This window comes from Cnephaeus nilssonii (assembly GCF_951640355.1).
Source record: "Cnephaeus nilssonii genome assembly, chromosome: 21".
Lineage (NCBI taxonomy): Eukaryota > Metazoa > Chordata > Mammalia > Chiroptera > Vespertilionidae > Cnephaeus > Cnephaeus nilssonii.
In genome coordinates this window covers 32,199,201-32,206,388 of record NC_137092.1, presented here as the reverse complement: position 1 = coordinate 32,206,388, position 7,188 = coordinate 32,199,201, and positions in this window count along the sequence as shown.

The following is a 7,188-nucleotide window of genomic DNA, read 5'->3' as shown; positions in this document are numbered from 1 at the left end:
AGCTGGCCAGTCTCTAGGGGAAGCAAGAAAGAGCAAAACCCTTCCAGAGGAGGAGGTGATGCCAGGCCTGAGTCTCAGAGAAAGATGAGGGATTTTCCAGGGGAAAGGAGGTTGAAAATGCCATTCAAGGAAAAGAAAACACAAGTTCGAAGGCCCGCCATTTATTTTTCCTCTGGCACTCCATTTTGGGGAGACAACTGTTATTTCTAGTTGAATCAAAGCCATCAAGATATTTAATGATAGTGGCCACTGACCCAGAAGAAGGGGGCTCAGCGATTGTATATATTGAAGATTGATTCTCGTTGTGAAATGGAAGGTAATTCAAAACGTCTAGAACATAAATTACAATGTGAAGCGGAGGGAAAGCTGAACCTGCAGAGGTGTGCACGGGTGCCATGTTGGAGCCAGGAGCTGGAGCGGTGAGCATGTGCCCTGTGCTAGGAGGACCGATGCCATGGAGGAGAGCGTGTGACCCACACGGCGGCTGCTGAGATTGAGGATGTGAGCTTGGGTACCACAATAAAGGGCCTAAGGATGGAGAGGCGACCATGTGTGCCATGCTAAGGGGGCCTGATTCATCCTTGCAATGAGAACCAGCCTGAGAAAATTTTTAAAAAGCAGGTGACATTTTTTGAAGGAATAGATTGGAGAAAGGGAAACTTACTAGGAGGCGTTGTGGTGATAAAGGCAGGCGGCTTGGGAACGGGAGTGAAGTGGTGATGCTCAGCAAGACAAAAATGAGGTGATTTGTCTGCTTTAGAAGGAAAAGGAAAAGCATGACTTTGAATGTAGTCTTTTTTTGTGATTAATTTAAACATTTTAATTACAGCGTATTTTGTATTAGTTTCAGGTGTACAACATAGTCGTTAGACAACCGTATACTTTCAAAGTAGTATTCCCCTTGATATTTCCAGTCCCCACCTGGCACCACACACAGTTATTAGAATATTGTTGATTATATTTCCTATGTGCTTTACATCCCTGTAACTACTCTGTAACTACCAATTTGTACTTCTTAATCCCTTCACTTTTTTCACCCTGTCCCCAAACCACCCTACCCTCTGACAACCATCAGTCTTTTCTCTGTATCTAGGAGTCTGTTTCTGTTTTCTTTGTTGTTCTTTAGATTCCGCATAGAAGTGAAATCATATGGCATTTGTGTTTCTCTGACTGACTTATTTCACTGAGAATAATACCCTCTAGGTCCATCTATGCTGTCGCAAATGATATAATTTTGTTCTTTTTTATGGCTGAGTAATATTGCATTGAATATATGTACCACATCTTTTTCATCCACTCGTCTACTGATGGCCACTTGGGCTGCTTCCATAGCTTGGCAATTGTAAATAACGCTGCAATGAACATAGGGGTGCATATATTCTTTCAAAACTAGTGTTGTGGGTTTCTTTGGATCAATTCCCAGAATGTAGTCTCGAGCTTGAGTTTTTGTGAGCTGACCTAGTAGACAGCTAGATATTTGGGATGTGGAGCTTAGGAAAGATATCTAAAATATACTTCAGAGAGCTAATGTTACAATAAGGCTTTAAAAATAGAAGTAGAAAACAAAAATCACACACTCACAAAAAAAAGTAAAAATTCTAATAATTATTGAAGTTGAATATTTAATTTAGCTTGGAGCTTCCACTAAGTCTGGACAAAATAGAAGCTGTTATTCTCTCCACATTATGTATCCATTTGTCAGAATTGGTGAAAAATGTGAGTTTGCTCAATAGGATAGATCAGAAAGTTGGGAAGAATGGCAGAGTGCTAATAACACTCTGGAAAGTAAAAAGTTAGAAGATACAATTTAAGGACTCTGCATTTACACCTTTGGCCCTGAAAAACTTTCCCATTAAGAGGACAAATATTTGATCCTGTCTGAAGCCATAGAGAAACATATCAATGTGTTGTTTAAATATTTGTGAGGCTTTGATATCCTAGAAACAAAGCAATTCCTTAAAAAAAAGTCTTATCAAATATCACTTGAAATAACCCTTGTAATTCTCAGAAGATTGGTTGCCTTAACCCAGTGGCGAGCCACATGCGGCTCTTTGGCCCCTTGAGTGTTCTAATGCCACTTCTTCAAAATAGACTTGCCCAGGCCGAAAACTGACTTCTGCCCATGGGCCATGAAGTTTCAATCGCACTGTATGTGCACGCCCACACGTGGTATTTTGTGGAAGAGCCACACTCAAGGGGCCAAAGAGCCGCATGTGGCTCACAAGCCACGGTTTGCCGACCACTGCCTTAACCTATTGTGGATTTATCTGGAACCCAATGAGAACACACAGGTTCACCTACCATGTCCTCCCCTTTTTCAGACATCCTTTCCATGCCAGATGCTGGGAATCGTAGTCACAACTGAAGTCTACCCCCAGCAAAGTGTTCCTGTGAAAGAAACACTTGGCTCATATCTCCATCATCATGTGGCTGGGTATATTTGTTAAAGAGATTTGGACACCTCAACTGTTGAAAATGTATGCCCTTCCTCTTATCCTAATCTGGATGGGGATGAGTGTTTTCCCCAATGAATACAGCATATTTCAGAGAGGAAGGGAGAGGGAGAGAGAGATAGGAACATCAGTGATGACACCACAACCTGGGCATGTGCCCTGACCTGGAATCAAACTGTGACCTCCTGGTTCATAGGTCGACAAAACCACTGAGCCATGCCAGCCGGGGCTAGACAGCTCATTTTTAGAGTTGCACTTTAAAAACCTTCTTTTTAAAACATGATTTACTTTGATTTCAAGAAAAAATAAAATAAACATATGAGGAGTCTCAGCAGATCTTATTACGACCTTCTTAAATAGAGCCCAGCTTTGGCACCGACTGTTTACTGAGTTCCAGCTACCACCAGGCCCTTGTCAGAGCTGATGCAGGGGACTGCCAGGTGATTAGTTTTCCAAAGCTGCTATAACAAAGCACCTCAAAATGGGTGGTTTAAACAACAGAATATATTGTCTCACAGTTCTGGAGGCTAGAAGTCCTAGATCGACCGGTAGACAGGGTCGGTTCCCAATGTGGGATGCGAGGGAGGATCTGTTCAACCTCGTCCCAGTTTCCAGTGGTTTGCAGGCAATCTCTGGCTTGTAGATGCATCCACCTGACCTCGGCCTCCATCTTCCCATAGCACGTTACCAAGGGCCTGTCTCTCCCTGTGCCTATCTCTGTGTCCAAATTTCCCCTTTTTAGAACGACACCTGTCATACTGGGTTGGGGCCCATCCTAATGACCTTGTTTTAACTGGGTGACCTTTACAAAGACCCCTCCCCCCATTCCAAACAAGGTCGTATTTGAAGTACCGGGAGTTCGGAATTCAACATACCTTTTGGGATGGGACACAAAACCCATGACGTGTGGTCTGCACTTTCTAAGAAAGGGAGGGTTCCCACACTTTGATATGCACTAGACTCACCTGAGGACAAGTTCTTGGACCTTCCTCTTTCTTCACGCCACTATTCTTCATAAAACAGCCAAGAATGGTATGAATAATCCTTTATTTTTCTATAGAGAAACATTTCCCAATGTGTGCTCTGCAACTTCGGTCACGCAAGATAATCTGCAGTAAAAGATTCCACAGTCAATTTAGTACCGGAAAGATAGTCACGGATTCCACAATTACAACAACAACAACAACTCTTTAACTTTATTGCTATTTTTTTTTTTTTGACTTGAGAATCTCACTCGCATCCCATGGAAATAATATCTACAGAGAACATTATGGGGAATGCTAGTTTAATGTTTTACCATTTACAAAACATATTCACAGTTATTATCTCATTTGGTTCTCAAAACAGGCTCTGGTGGAGGCAGAGTGGTTATTACGGTTTTATTGTGAAGAAACCACGGTTTCTAGAGGCCTGGTCATTGGCCAGGAGCAGGAGCAGGTGGTCAAAGCCACAAGGGTAGAGCTTGCATCTACGCCTCTTGATTTTAAGTCCAGTGCTATTTCCCTGGCACTAAGTTTCTCGATTGGAACAATGTTACATAACCTCTCCCTCCCTCCTTTTCTGCTACCGCAGTTGAATTCAAGACAATGCCTTAACCTTTACTGAGACGCAACGCATCCATTTCTGGGTGAGGGTGAGCAGAAAGACAAAGCTGAGAGCAGAGAGCAGCCCACACCAAGAGCCCCCGGCCTCCTCCTGCCTGTCTCCTCCGCTTCCCACTTTTTGTTTAAAATTCAGCCATTGCTGTCTCTCTCCCTGTAGTTTCCCTCTGCCCTTTTGGGGGGACGCTCTATGGGATTTCTACATAACCTGCCTTCAAACTCCGCTCCTGTCTCCCTACACCAGGGCCACCCCTCCCTCTCCGACCCCCACCCCACTTCTTTAAGAGGCCCTACTTTATTGATTCCTGAGATGCTAGTGACATTTGGAACACACCTTTCATCCCTGGGATGCTGTCTGTTGCCATAGAAATTTGTCCAAAAGGAGTTTTCAGTTGCTGGAACATGCCTTGTGGGGACCACAGAAGCTCCCAGGCACTGATGAGGCTGCTAGCCCCTGACCCATGATCCCCTGACCTGTGGATGGGGAAATAGCCCTGGGAGGGCCGCTGCTGAAAGGCAGGGTGAGGGATGGAGGCTCCTTGTGCTAGGAGGAAAGGGGATTTAACTGGAAGAACATCTGTGGGTGCTCCATACTCAAGGGGCTTGAGGGATGATTCTCAATCATTTGGGGAGTCAAAGGGGAGTTTATGTGACGGAAGTTGCTGTGAGGATAGATTCTGTGCTACGGGACCATGAGAACTGCGCAGGAAGTTACACTCACTCAGAGGTGGAACTCGCATCTTACTATGGTGTGAGAGCTGTGGCTGACCTTGGTAATGACCTCAGCATCACTGCTGGGGGGAGAGGGGCTCAGCAGTAAGCCATCCTGGGGAAGGAGGGGGAGCCGGGGCTGAGCCCGGGTGCAGGTGCTGAGATGCCCTGTGGGAAGAAGCAAGTACTGCAAAATTCAGTCTCCAAGGGGGTCTGTGCACTCGAGCCCACCGGGCCGTGCCAGACTGAAGGGTGTCCTGGGAAGTGGGTATGTGGGCAGTAGGACTGTAGGCAGTGAGAAAGACCCAATGTCTGGCCGCAGTGCCTGGGGGATTCATCTGTTAACAGGAGGGCACTGTCTGGGGTCCCTGGGAAAGGGATTGTGGTGATTAGGGACTCTCACAAGTTGGCTCCTGCTCCCTCCTGCTTCCCCCTGCTCTGACCTCTTTCTGGCATGTTATTTCCATTCTGTATTACTCACCGTTGAGAGCAGGGTTTCTCAACCTCAGGACTATTGATATTTGGGGCTGGTTTTTCTTTGTTGGGGGGCTGTCCTCTGCCCGGTGGGATGGTTAGCAGCACCCTCAGCCTCTACCTACCAGATGCTAGTAGCACCTCCCTCCTCAAGTTGTGTCAACCAAAAAAGTCTCCAAGCATTTCCCAGTGTCCCCTGGGGCAGGGGAGGAATTACCCCCACCCTCCACACCACCCTAGTTGACAGCCACTACTCCAGAGGAAAGAACTTCGGGGAGGTAGACAGGACTGACCGGAGCTAGGCCCTAAGCAAACAGCCTGGGATGGAGGGCTGCCCCCCAGTCAGATGGAGAATGATGTTGGAGAGGAACCCGGGACTCTCAGAGCTCAGTCATCCAAGTGGCATCAATGCAGGAGGGATTCATGGGGCCCCAGCTTGGGGCACAGCTGGTAGATGGGCCTGTGGGGCTCAGGCACGCTGGGCACACGATGCACTGAGCTCACAACGCTGTTCCCCAGGCCTTTGCCATTACTCACTTTCTCTGTGTCTCATCCATTTCTAAAAATCCCCATGTAGCCCCAGTGGCACATGGGACCTGCTTGGTTTTCTCAGCCTCGGTTTTGGGGTGGGCAAAGAGGGCTTCTGGTTTGGGGAGCACTTCACTCCTGGTCTGACCCCATCAAAAGACTAAAACAAACAGTCGGGCTGTTGTCCTCCTGAAATGAAGCTGATGGGCTTCCCTCCGGAGTTCCTGCCCGCCCCTTCCCTGCTGCCTTCACTCTGAAAGGTCAGTGATAGCAGTTGGAGGATCTGTTTCCCATTTTCTTACCAATCTCCCCTCCAAACCACGTCTCTCTCTGTGCGGGTAATCCCTCCTAAGCACTGTGCCCTTGGGGGCCGCTACCTTGGGGTCCTAGCGGCCCCCGCCTCCCCACGGTCTCTCCTCTGACTCTGACTCTGACAGAGGAGATGCCCAGGGGTGGATACCCCGAGAGGCAGGCAGGTTGAAGACTTTATCTGCTCTTTGCAGCTGCATCTTTTGTGAGTTGCATTCTCCGGCTCGTCAATACCATTTCCCATTAAATTAAATAGCTTATTGACTGGTGTGCCACCCGGCAATGGGGTTGATGGGATTCACCGAGACGCCTCACTCCTCCTGCCCTCCCCCCAACAATCACAGGTCACTGCTCAGTAAATCAGCTGGTAATGGAGTTTGAACTCTCAGAATCAGCTCGGTGTACCCTTTTTATTTGTTTTTAATTTGTATCAATGGTAATTCTGTCTGTTTCAATTTATGTCATGGTGCAGGCTGGAGAGCTGAGAAAGTGTCCTTTTTTACCCCGTTAACCACAGAGGGGCAACATCCTTTTTTAGTTTTTTTTTTTTCCTCCTTAATGGCAGGCCTGCTCCAGGGGGGCAGGAAATGTCCCTTTTTCGGGGACGCCCCCACCATCTTTGTTGGGGCTCACCTAAGCACCTTCCATCTCCACCAAGTCCGGGGCTGAGCACTGAATGTATTCTCCCCAGAGCATTCTCCCCTGTACTCCTCCGTGCAGACAAACTATAAAATGAGCCTAGGATGGAAGTGCCTGGAGGGAGGAGCTGCACCCACAGGCTCCGGACCCTGTGGCGGGAAGCCCCTTTCACACGCTGGTTCTAGCTGGTGCTCCTCCAGTCTAGCTCTGCCGGGTCATCAGTCCGCAGCCGAAGGCCATTTACAGCTTATTAGTGCCGGGCCATCATCAAAAAGATGCTGCGGTACCTTTTCACTTCCTCCATGGAACATGAAAAAGCACACAGAATGGTTGAAATGGGATGGAGAAGGTAAACCCACTGGGACTCCCCAAAACTCCATTACCAGCTGATTTACTGAGCAGTTGGCAACCGTTTGGGGCTACGACAGGTAAACTGGCTTGAGTTGGCTGCTCCCAGGAGGCACACAGATGGC